This window comes from Quercus suber, unplaced genomic scaffold (genome assembly GCF_002906115.3).
Source record: "Quercus suber isolate HL8 unplaced genomic scaffold, Cork oak 2.0 scaffold_257, whole genome shotgun sequence".
Classification (NCBI taxonomy): Eukaryota; Viridiplantae; Streptophyta; class Magnoliopsida; order Fagales; family Fagaceae; genus Quercus; species Quercus suber.
In genome coordinates this window covers 707,710-721,482 of record NW_027069713.1, presented here as the reverse complement: position 1 = coordinate 721,482, position 13,773 = coordinate 707,710, and positions in this window count along the sequence as shown.

Here is a 13,773-nt window from a genome sequence, read left to right as displayed (position 1 = left end):
AGCCCCCCCTCCCTTGTTTGTCTGGCTCCGTCCCTCCTTTGGGAGAGTTTGAAAATCTCCTATTGCTTGTGTACGCCACACGACTCTCAAAAAGTCTCCAGTAAGGGTTTGCTTCTAAACCTTGGTGTTAGGGTCAAATGTGTTTTGTGTTGTCAAACTCGTTTCCAAAACCTTTTTAAAATATAAGTTTTTTGAATGTTACCCAAAAAAAAAAAAAAAAAAAAGGATCATAGTTCTTGAGTTTGCATCTAGAAGAAAGATTTTATAAAGATTGTCTAAATTTTTAATGTGAGAACTTCTACAAATCAAAATTGAAAGACAAGGAGAAAGAATAAATTGTTTAATTTTTAGTAATTAGAAAAAGGGATCAAACAGGCCAAAATCCAAAGCCAGTTTTAATGGTCAAATCGTTGCTTAGACCGGTTATGACCCCGTGTGTTTGAGTTTGAGTGCATCATTTGTAGCTGGGATTTGGGATTTGGGAATTATATGTTACAAATTTGTGAGAAATGAAGCTTAAATAGAGAATTTCGTAACATAATTCTTTGCTGTTTTTCTTGAAGTTTGTTCCACCGAAGATCATACAAGAAATTACCCTCCTAGTTCTCGCCTCTTGCCTTACAGTTCGTAGGAGCAAATTACCCTACAGTTTGACCTCCATTTTTGCACTTCAACCCCTCCACTTCACTTCACACAAGCCCCAATACAAATGGAAGCCCACAAAATTACATAAAGACAGTGAAACATCTAAAAGACCCAACACTTTTTATATTAGTGTTTTTGTGGTACTTTTACTCTTAAATTCTTGACAACATTAGTTGTACGAGATATTCCATATTCATGATATTTTTACAACAAATTTGAAGTTGTAGATTGTTATTGGTTGTTATGGATAGCAAAAAAGTAATAGAAGTTGTGGATTCAAATTAAAATCAATAACGACTTACTACTTATAATTTGTTGTGAAAATGTTGTGAACGTAGCATTGCTTAACATATTTACTTATTGACTAATTCAAGGTTGAAAGAAAAAAAAAATGTTTTTTTTTTTGAGGGACAGAAAAAAAAAATGTTAATAATAAAACAACGCAAATTGAATAGGATGTAATAATAGTATAAAACATGGCAACTTGTAAGTTTTAATAAGAAGAAGAAGCCTCCTATCAGCATCTTTCAATCTAGGATTGCAAAAATCATTTTCATTTGTAGAACCTGCTATAACAAGAATTTCTTTTATAGCTCTCTTCTATCTGATCTGGAAGTTTAGAGTCTTTATGCAATAGGCAAACACGAATGCAAAGAAGACTGCAAAGCAAACCAAAACTCCAGCAACTGTCCCCATGAAATTGGGATCAAACCCAAAATGGTTTTCAATATACCATTTGATAGTGGGGTCAGTTCATCCTAGGTACTTTATTTTTTTGGTGAAAAGGATGGATACTTAGATTAGCTGCTAATAAGTCTGTTACAAAAACTGCCAGCTTCATCAAAGGCTAGCAAACTGACCACCACAGGCGCGGCACTACAAAAACAGCAAAAGAAGAAATTTCACTGGAACCCAATCTAGCTAAAGCGTCAGCACATTGATTAGCTTCTCGGTTGATGATGCTGAAAATATCACTAGTGAGCCACACAATGCTCGTGCACTTGAAATGTCACCTGCACAAAGAAAAAGAGAAGACCTAACAGAGAGCACCGGTGTTGTCCGGCCAAATACCCTTCGAAGGTCAAGTTAGAATTTTTACAACTTTAGAGTGCTAGAGAGAGTTTAATTATGCGTACCTTGATTTGTGAGGGTATTAGGGCTTTTATAGTAGTAGGTGGTCGACTATCTCTTCCTTAGGCTAGAAGTCCTTTCCTTATAGGAATCCTAATGAGCGTATATTACGGAATCCTTTCCTTGTAGGATACTAACATTAAGCGTGGGATACAAGTCATTTCCTTATATACTCATGTGTGGTGACCAAGCCAAGGTTTCACTAAGACCGTCAGCTTCAAGATCGTCAGCTTGTCTTATTCCCTTCAGCCATAACGACATCAGCTTCTTGATGGTGTTACCTCTTGGGTGAGCTTTGTTGACTTTCTTCCTATGAAGTTACTATCCGTCAGTTTTTTTGGGTCTTCAGTTTCTCTCATAATTTACTCCGTCAGCTTAAGTTGCAGGACCTATTCCAAGAGCTAAACCTAACGAGTTAAATCTTGGAATGCCTCGCATGGAATAATTTCACTTATCAGTTACCCCCTACTCCATATCTCCGTCAATTTAAACTGACGGGTTATGGAGTTATATTTTTCGTTGCTAACTTTCACTTTGGCTAGGAGAGAGAAAATAATTCATAGGCGATCCCTCGAGCAGTCATTATTAAATGTTCGAACACGTGGCACCTTCTGGTTGGCTTCGCTTCTGGACGAGGGCGTTGCTTCGTCTTCTGTGCATTTCCTCTTTATATATAACCCAACTCTTCTCCTCATTTCTCCTATTTCATCTTTATTGATTCCTGGAGAGAAGATTCATCGCCCTTTGTTCCGTCAATTCACCCACATCGTCGCCTGTGCTGCTGCCGTCGCTCTCAAAACCGTCACCCGTTTTAAGAAACTTGTAAGTTTTTTGTCTTTCTTTGTATATGCTTTATTTCGATTGATTTCTCTTATAGTGAGGTCATCATTTTAGGTGCTTAGAATAAATCCATCACTTGTAGGTAGTCAGATGTCAAGTGACGAGTCGAGTGATTAGTCGTCGGTCTGCAATGGAGTGGGCTACGACAAGGTACTTGGTTCAGGTCATGAGTTCGGGAGCTTTTCCTGGTCATCAAGGAGAGAGACTTCAGCCCAGTCTCCTGACGAGGAAGTAGGGAGTTACGAAAACGAAGGTCAAGAGGGGGCAGTAGATGAGGAGGGTGAAGTTGAGGTGGGAGAAGAGGGGGATAGTGACGAAGATGAAGGTGACAAAGAGTCTTGTGAGGGGACTTCAGGAAGTCCTGGAGGTAGCCGTCCCTTCATCCTACCCGAGGAATGGGCCGTCAATAAAATTTTACCAAAAATGAGTGATAGGGTCTTCAAAGAGTTGCGCGGCCGTTACCAAATTCCAAACCACATTCCCATCCATCTCCCCAGGGAAAATGAAAAGTGCTATATGGGGAGAACCGCAGACGTCGGTATGTACGACACTATGTTTGCTGCGGGGCTCAGACTGCCTTTGACGGCCTTACACCGTTAGCTGGCTGACTTTCTGGGGTTGTCCATTAGCCAGATTGCTCCAAATTCATGGAGGATCTTTATAAGTGCTGAGGTTTTATAGGGTCGTCTGAGTGGAGGACACTGTCAACTTTCTTTGGATGAGTTCTTCTACTGTTATAGGCCTCAGCACCTTACTTCTTCTAAGGAGATGTATCATTTTGCCGTTAGGGAGAGGGAGTTAAGACTAGTATCTGAGATTCCAGACTCAAATAGAGACTGGAAGAGTAGGTACTTTTTTGTTAAAGGGGCGGACTGGGTGTGCCGTCAGGAAGAGTGGGAGATGATGCCCCGTGGTTATTTTGATAAAACTTGGGCTTTTGTCAGGGATTCAGGTTCCAGCCGTCTGCTTTTATCCCCGTCAGTGTTTACATATATTTATTAATTTATTTTTTGAAGTGTCTTGATGTTGTCAACTTGTTTTTTTTTTTTTTTCCTCAGCCAACACTCGCACTCTTATAACTGAGGAGCAAAGGGATTTTATCCGTCGGGTTCTAGAGATTCCGTTGGGGGAGCAAAAGTGTTAGGACTTAATAACTCTTAACACTCTTCATACATACTATGGGGGTCTTGAACCGACGCCAGAAGCCCGCAAGTTAGAAGAATTTTCTCACCGTCGTGAGTGTATATTTATTATATATATCTTATTTTATATATATGTGTTCAAGTCACTTTTAACTCTGGCCGTCAATTTTTATACATGTCTGTTACCTTTGCAGAGATGGAGTTAGCTAGACAACGGATAAGGGCGGCTGCTGCCTGTCAAAAAGAGGAGAAGAGGGCCAAGGGGGAGTTGACATCTTCGTCAGCTCCCAAAGCCGTCACTAAGGGTCTGTCGAAGAGGAAAACCAATGGGAAGGATGTCCGTCCACTTTAGAAGGTGGCTGTCACTCCTGGGGACGAGCCCCCAAAGAAGTCACCCCCCAAACCAGGCCATGGGGCTGGAAAGGGGGTAATGTCTCCTTCTGGTCCGGTCCTTGAGGGGCTCCGTTGCCTACTAACGCATAAGGATTATGCTGTAGAAGAAGTGGAATCATTTATAAAACTGACGGATATAGATTCTTGTGCTCAGTTGGGGACGGAGGATTTGGGAGCGTCAGCCATTTTTGACTTAACACGAGTAAGCTGTCTCTCCTAGCTACCTTTTTTTTTTTTTTTTTATATATTTTTCATGTTTATTGATTGACTGTTGCGTCGTTCTTAGACCTTGGTACGTGTGAAAGCGCTCCAGGACCGATGTGTGGCTAAGGAGGGCGTCGTCAATCGCGTCAGGAAGCACAACGTCAACTTGTTGAACCAACAGGGTCAGTACAAGGAGGTCGTCCGTCTTTTGAACGTTGATTTGAAGGAGACTAGGGAGAAGCTGGAAGAGGCTGGTTGTCAGAAGGAGAGTCTAGAACAAGAGCTAACGGCCCTTTGTCAGCAGGTGGAGCAGGCTGGGGCTAACGCGGTCCAGAAATTCAAGGCGTCAAATTCCTTCATTGACTCTTGTGGTGCATACTACGGCACATGGTTTGACAATTGCCTTAAGTAGGTTGCGTTAGCTTTTCCTGAGTTGGACCTATCTGGGATTACTACGGATGATCCCCAACCTGCGATGCCTACTAATGACACCGTTGTTGTTGAAGGTGACGACTTTAAGGATGCCTCTCCTCTTGAAGACAGTGGCGTTGTTTTGGCCTAGCCTGCTGCGAACCCTCCTGCCACTACTTCCAATCATTCTGTGGAGGACCTAGACGTAGAAGACCCTCCTATTCAAAAAAGTAAAAAGTCTTCAAGTGACGCTTCTTCTGCCCAGTCATAGTTTTGTTTTTTGTAATTGTTATATTTTGTCCCATTTGCAAACAATGTTTTAAGTGCCCCTTAGTTTCTTGGGCTGTTATTTGTAAGTAATTTACTTTTGTTTGTGATACTTAGTACCCGTCGCTTTTGAACATGTATGTATAGCCATTTTCCCGTGTGCTTCATTTTCTTGCTTCGTAGATTTTTAGTCTATTTCCTAGTCGTAGGCTGTGGTCGTCAGCCTAATCGTGAGTTATGATTCTATGGCACTGATTCGTCATCTTTACGCATAATTACAGACCCGTCTATTCTTATGCCGTCAGTTTACTGAAGTCGTCAGTTTTGACTATCATTTTTATATTGAGTACTCTAGTGGAGTCGTCAGCTTAGCGAAGCTGTCAGCTTTGTCTTATTTTTATGTTGAGTACTCTAGTAGAGCCGTCAGCTCCCTTAACCCTGTTTACTTCCTTAAGTGATGGGTTCATCTATTTATGATGCCATCAGCTTAGTGATGGGTTCGTCCGTTGGCTTCTTGTCTATGCCCTGGACTTATCCTTTTTATAATCCCATTCTTTTGACAAAACCGTCACTTTTACGGGACTTGCCTTTTATAACTACAATAAGGGCTTGGTGGGCTTGTCACTTTGATGAGCCCGTCAGCCTAGGTGGCCAATATTTTTCCATCCCTTTGGGATAAATTGGTGCCATGTATTTTTTGGATAGTGAGGTCATTTGCTTCTTATGGATTTGTCTGTGTTTGCCCATTCAAGGGTTTTAGCCATGCTTCATCCTTTTGGGATGGATCCGTCTAGTCGCATACTTTTGCGGTTTTAAGGTCGTCCCTTTTTAGGGACTTAGGATCTTTTCACTTCTTATAGACTTGAGGTCGTCTACTTTTTTGCAAACTTGTAAATAAAAGACATCAGCCGTTCTGAATAAACTCCTCTTATTACCATGCATTTATAGAAAAAAGTAGTTCTAAAAAAGAAAACCTGCCCTTTGGGCTTATTGTAGCAAAAACAAAGTAAAAACTTGCCCTTTTGGGCTTATTGTAGCGGAAACTAAAACGATAAATTTGAGGAGTAATTAAAATTTGCTAGATAAACTAAAATGGAAAGGGGTGTTGTTCTTCACGTCGTCATCTTTACTGGTAGTCATCTCTACTGGTAGTACTTCCGCAAGTATTCAGCATTCCAAGGATGTGGCAGCTTTCGTCCATCTAGCGTCTCCAGGTGGTAGGTGCCCTTTCTCTGCCACGCCGTGACTCGGTAAGGTCCTTCCCAATTTGGGCCAAGTTTTCCTTAAGTCGGGTCTCTTGCAGCGCCCATGACTTTCCTTAGAACGAGATCTCCAACCTGGAAGTTCCTGTGTCGGACCCAGAAATTGTAATGCTTGGCCATGTGGTCTTGGTACCTTGCGAGCCTTTGTTCCGACTTCGTCTATTAGATCAAGTTGTAGACGTATAGCTTCTTCGTTTTTGCTTTCGTCATGGTTGTGTACCCTATAACTTGTGAGTCCGACTTCGGCTGGGATGACCACTTCGTTCCCATATGTTAGTCGAAATGGTGTCTCTCTTGTGGGCGTCCTCGCCATCGTCCTATATGCCTAAAGTATGCTTCGCAGCTCTTCAAGCCATATACCCTTTGCCCCCTCGAGCCGAGTCTTGATTATCTTGAGCAAGTCATTTCCTTATATACAAGTCATTTCCTTATATACTCATGCGTGGTGACCAAGCCAAGGTTTCACTAAGGCCATCAGCTTCAGGATCATCAGCTTGTCTTATTCCCTTCAGCGATAACGGCGTCAGCTTCTTGATAGTGTTACCTCCTGGGTGAGCTTTGCTGACTTTCTTCCTATCAAGTTATTGTCCGTCAGTTTTTTTTGGATCTTCAGTTTCTCTCATAATTTACCCCTTCAGCTTAAGCTGCAGGACCTATTCCACGAGCTAAACCTAACGGGTTAAATCTTGGAACACCTCGCATGGAATAATTTCACTTATCACCGGTAAATATGCTGTATTTGTTTGTTAGGGATATCTCTGTAAAGGCTCCTGCAATTAGACAATAGAGGCTCCATTAACAGATTAGAAGTATCACAATAGAGGCTCCATCCCAGGTGCTTTAATGGTGTCCTCCACATCCCCTTGGAAGAAAATACACACACACACACACACACACACAAAAGCACAATTCAATATGCTATATTAATTCTTTTGATACACAATTCCTAAATTAACAAAATATATATATATATATATATATAAATTTACAAAAAAAAAAAAACTCTCATATTGTTGAAATTTAATATAAGTGCAAATACCTACGAAACATCTTAGCGACAACAAATTCGCAAGTCCAAACTTTGTAATATCCAGTTAAGAATCTACTAGTGCAAATTCTTTAGTGATTAATACAAATGATGCAAGAAAATGACAAAGGTGATGAAAGTTCAAAAATTGAACAAATTGGGATGAACCAAACTTCAAATGTTGAAGATGAAGAAATAGATGATGATAACATACCCCTCAACAAAATTTACACACGTCATCATTTTTTTTGTTTCCAATTTTTCTTATATATTTTTTAAAATATTTTCTAATTTAAGGTGACTTAAAAACTCCATTATTTAAAAATTAAAATATCTTTTAACCATTATTTATATTATTAATTTTCTCAAACTCTCCCTCCCTTTTACCTCTTCATCTCACCACTACTTTCTACCTTAATATTATTCTTTCTCTACCTTTTTATCTCCCTTTATTTTGACTCTTCTTATTCTTAACATCTTACTATAAATTTGACATTTATTTATTTATTTTATGCATAGTTTTCTCACCAAAAAAAAAAAAAAAGTTTCTTCTCTCTCTCTCTCTCAATTTGTTTTTCATTTTTTTTTAATTTTTTTTAATTTTTATTGCATCAATTCTTTAGGTTGATGAATTTTTGTGTTAATTAGAATTCTACTTTGGGTTGATATAATTTAGTTTTGTGTTTTAAGTTATTATATTTTATATTATCTTTGATTAAATATTATCCTACTGCATTATACATATAGTATATAATAATATAATGTTATTATATTACATAGAATGACTTGGATAATTTGATGTTTATTGCTATATAGTTTATTTTTACGATTTTTTCCTCTCATCTTATTTTATTCAACATTTAAATCCAGTCACATCCTCCATACTATTAAATTAGGCAACACAAATCAAGAAAATGGCTAGACACAAACCTACCATCCTTTACCATACATTGAGGGAATCAATATATTTGTGTGATAAAGGGTCATATAATTTATAATTTAGATAGCACACTTTGAATGTGTCTAGCCCCATAGATTAAGCAATTTGTAGACTTAAAAGGCTATTGAGAATGAACTTTTTGAATCAAGTCTAAAAAAAAAAAAAAAATGAACTACTATATATCATTTAGATAAAAACTTTTATCATAGATACATTAATATTTTTTTGACACAAATTTAAATCATGCAAACTTAATAATTTTATATTATGTGTTAGCATCGTCTTTGCTTCTTCTTCTTCTTCTCAAAAATATTATGTATTATATTTAAAGGATGCCAACGATATTGACCTTATGGGAAAAGTTACATAAAATATTGAGAAAAATTTTTTATTTTTATTTTTTATATTACAATCTACTAAAAATGTTTTTTAAATATTTAAATCTTTTTATTTTTCATAACACTGATGTGTTTTACAATTACCACATGTGTTAACTTAAGTCTTAATATTCTTAAGTTGTTTTGGCAAAAAAAAAAAAAAAGTTGTCACAAAAGAGGAGTTCATGTAAAGTTTTTTGCAAAATGAAATATTTGTTTTGTAAGGCCACCAAACTTGATTATTCATGAATCATTATTTCATTGTTTACTTATAAATATCTAAATTAAAGTTTTTTTTTTTTTTTTTTTAAATCTAAATTAAAATAGATGAATATGTAAAGGTAAAATTATATGAAAATTTAAAACTACTCAAGATGAACGTTTAACCACTTGTAGATGTGTGTTTTTGGAAGACTAAGTATGCGTTTGGGTAGAAATGATTCTACCCTGTGTCTACGTTTCTAGTGTTTCACGCCTTTTTTTTTTTTTTTTTTTTCCTTTAATTGAGAAGCATGTGAACACAAACCTACTAGTGGGTCCTGTGCACTGTTCACAGACCCACCACCTCGTTTACAATCCAAATTTGCTTTGGAATTAGTGGGTCCCCTGCATTGTTTACGGGACCCACAAACCTCTTTTTTCAACAACTTTTTCATTAAAAATGGGTCCCATGATACTATTCACACAATTAAAAATTATTTTACTACAGTGTTTTCAATTTTCAGTTTTTAGCAAAATAAGCAGTATCCAAACGGACCCTAAAAGTATACATAATTGCTTTAGTTGGATTGTTAATCATTTCAAATTATACTAATCATTTACATGAAAAATAATAATAATACATCATATTATTTACATTAAAAAAATAATACATATCTACTTCAAAGTTCATTGCAAGATGTGAACTGCGGTATTGCAACAATAAGCAACATTGATACAATAACAGGTTAGTATTACATTTCATGCGTGCTTTATGGAAGGAAGGTCAAACCACAATTAGGATCATTTTGGAGTGCAAAATTTCAAACAAAAACAAATCTTCATATTCTAAGGTTAGAGGCACTCATATTAACTACATACTCTCCAAATATTTATAACATATTCATCTCACTATAACTACTATATATACAATTGCAAACTACTTCAGATACATGATTCGACTTGAAGATTCAAATTGAAGTTTTCTATGCAACTGACAAAACAACTTTTGTGATATTTGATTGAGATGCTGAGAAAATCCTAAAGAAATTTGCGAGAGATCTTGCTGAAAAACAAATTGAGGTACAACTTATTTAAATTATTAAATTATTGTAAAACTATTGATCAAAATATATATTAAATTCTTCATATGTAGATTGATATTGGAGAAGAAATCCCACATGATTTGAAGAAAATTTTAGGAAAAAAAATGCATTTTCCTACTTCATTTGAATGAATTCAATCTAAAGGATGATTTTGAAAATTACAGAGTTGTAAGATTTTTTATGCACCTTCAAATGACAAAAAGGTATGGAAGAAAAAATACACACACACACACACACAATTCAATATGCTATATTAATTCTTTTGATACACTATTCCTAAATTAACAAAAAAATATAAAAACATTTACAAAAAAAAAAAAAAAAACTCTCACATCGTTGAAATTTAATATAAGTGCAAATACCTACGAAACATCTTAGCAACAACAAATTCGCAAGTCCAAACTTTGTAATATCTAGTTAAGAATCTACTAGTGCCAATTCTTTAGTGATTAATACAAATGATGCAAGAAAATGACAAAAGTGATGAAAGTTCAAAAATTGAACAAATAGGGATGGACCAAACTTCAAACGTTGAAGATGAAGAAATAGATGATGATAACATACCCCTCAACAAAATTTACAAGCGACGCCATTTTGCAATAACAAAGCATTGAAGAAACCAACCAAAAAAAAAAAAAAAAGATTCCGTAATGAAGCCCTTTATTACAACAATAAAATAAAGAACAATCATATGAAATGAATTAATATTCTTTTATCAACTTTTATTATACAATATTACTCCAAAATTGTTTTTATTATTGCTCATTACTTGAACTGAATAATTGTAATGGATAAGTGTGTGCAATTTATAATTGTTGATTCTTATGATGAACCCATTACTAACAAAGTTTTATGACACATGTAGGGTCAGTTTTTGTAGCCCAAGCCCAAAAGGTATGGGTTAAAGGCCCAACGAACCTAGGACAATGAATTTGTAGAGAGTGGGCGAAAGAGCTAGGCAGGTTATGAATTAAACAATGGTTGGCTAAGGTACTTAAGATGGTGATAACGTGAAATAATGCTTGAACAACTCTATGAGTGAATGTTCGAAGAGATGTTTTATTGAATGAACAGTAATTACAACGTTCAGAGCTACAGTAAAGCTTTTCTTTTTTCTCTCCCCCCCTTTATCAGGGACCCTTCTTCTTTATATAGCATCCTTTTCCATCATCTCCATCGTCCACCTATTCTTCATCTGTGTATCTACTTAAGTACATGTCACGTCATGTGTCTACTTTAGTTCTTTGTGAGTGGCGGTAGCTGAAGTTACACTGTTCAAGGGTCTTCTCCACATAAATGCGGCCAGAAAAACTGTTGCAGTGCATTAAATACGGTGGTAGCAGCTTTTCCTTTAGATATTTCTTCGTTCTGATCATCTCCAGACCTACCCAGAACTTATCATTATCATTGGGATTGCTAGGAAGATCATTCGGACCTTCCATACGTCTGATTGATCAAGGCTATTTGTGACTGAGGAGTAAGACATCTTCGGGCCAGTAGTGACCTCTTCGGACGGTACTCCCCCTCTACTTATGGGCTTCCTACCTTCAGATGGACTGTCCCCACCCAATTATTACTCTTCGGAAATATAATACTCCTCAACATAGTGCCCCAGGCCCATTAAGTAGCTCTGGGTTTTTACCCCCCACAACACATATGCTATAATATATGTACAACATTCTCCAAAACAAAATTTACATAAAACATTAGAATATTATCCGTGCATCCAACGGGTAGCTTATTTGTTTATTATAATTCATGTATAATATTAATATATGTGTTCTTAAAGGCTAAAGCACAATATAATTAGAGACATTAGTCACGTTGTATAAATTAGGGTGCTAACCATTTGAATAAAATCAACACTAAAACAAATAATTTAAATATCATAATAAGACTTAAAAATGAGATTTCTTTTAGGTGTACAAATAAAATTTATTTTTTAATTTTAAGTTTGGAATTAATTATTTTACGATAACCTTATTTATGAAAGTATTAAAAAATATTTAACTTCTTTAGTTCAAATCACTCTCTTCATTAATAAATAAGGAATTATAAAAAAAATAAAATTAGAAAAGTTTTAATTGATCATTTTAATTAGAGATATTATACAAAAGAACAAATATACAAAATTATACATTTTATTATAATAATAATAATCATTCATTTAGTTAGAAAAGAGTTCTAGAATTATGTAATAATAGCTCATTTAGTTATAATTTCCCAAAAAATATAAATTAATGACTAAATCCATACAACGCATGGAACTTTCACTAGTGTGTGTATATATAAAAGATAGTTATTCTCAAAGAATATTTTAAAACTAATTGTTGGTCATATACATTCTTATTCTTAAAATAAAATTATATTTGCATTATTTTTAAATAATGGTTATAACAAATTTTTTTTCAAAAACTATATACGTATATTCTTCCAACCTATATAATCTTCTAATTACACCCCATTCTTTTTAATATTATTTTAATCAAAGTTATTTTATTTAAGAAAGCTTTGATCATGCCACTTTTATCCTTTGTTCTTAGAATATTCACTAGAATTCAGTTTCTCAACTTTATTTATTTATTTTTTTTGAGAAGATACTTTCTCCACTTAATCCTTAATAATAATAATAAAAAAAAAGGCTTACATCATTATCTCTTTCTTTTAAGCATTCTATTTACGTGTGCTTAGGGTATTTGTTGAATGATAAACTTAGGGAAGCTTTAATACCATTTTCTTGAGTGATATAAAAAAACAATCAAAAAAGTTAGTTGATTTTTTCTTTTCCTATCAATAATTTTTAAAAATATTTTTTAAACTAATGGCTTTAGAGCATCTGTTAACTTTTCCATTTCTATAATACTTTAAAAAAATTCCTTTTTATATTATGTGTTCTTATTTTGAGATCTTTATAAATGTTAAAGAAAATAATATAAACGAATATATATTTTTCTCAAATCACGTATCATCTTCTCAATGATTTATAAGTCATGTGTGTGAATAAAAAAAAAAAAAAATCTTCATTTAACAATTTGGTGATAACATATCGGACAAAAGTTGTGATAAAATCAATCCTAAATCACCTAAACGTGATCAACTAATTAGCATTAAAAAAAAATGAAATAAAATGTAGACAATCATTATAATGTTTTACCCAAAGGCACTTTATGGACTAACATTATGTTATTGGAGGAGCAAAGCAAAGCATGCGCAAGCTTATGTGATACTTAGGGCCTGTTTGATATGAGATTTATAGTAATGTTATTTAAGTTTTATAAAAATACGTGTAGATGAAAAAATGTGTAGAAATACGTATTGTGGTATTTAAACAATAGTTTTCGTTATTTAAACACTATTACCAAACAAGACCTGGATGGAAAATATAGACGATGAGGTGCATTATTTTACTCACCTCTCTTGGATTAGATTTTCCTCCCTTCAGATTCTCAAAAAAAAAAAAAAAAAAAAATCCTCCGCTCACGTCATAGATCCACAGAGCCACACTAGAAAACAAAAAAATCATAGAGTACCTCTGATCTTCAAGTCCCCTTGGCTATTTGGTGATGGCTCCAATGCTTCCTAGGCTCCAATCAGCACAATAACTCTGAAGGTTGGTTTGTGTGTGATGAATTTTATCTCCTTTCTAGGATTTGGAAATGAGTGAGGGAGAAGGCAGAGAGATTGATGAGGGTTTTGCACTAGAATTTATAGGTTATCTTTAACTCTTAGATGAGAATTATAAGTTACAAATTTGTGCAAATGAGGCTTAAATAGGTAGGAAAAAATAATGGAACGGTAGGAAATTTCGTAACATAATTCTTTGTTGTTTT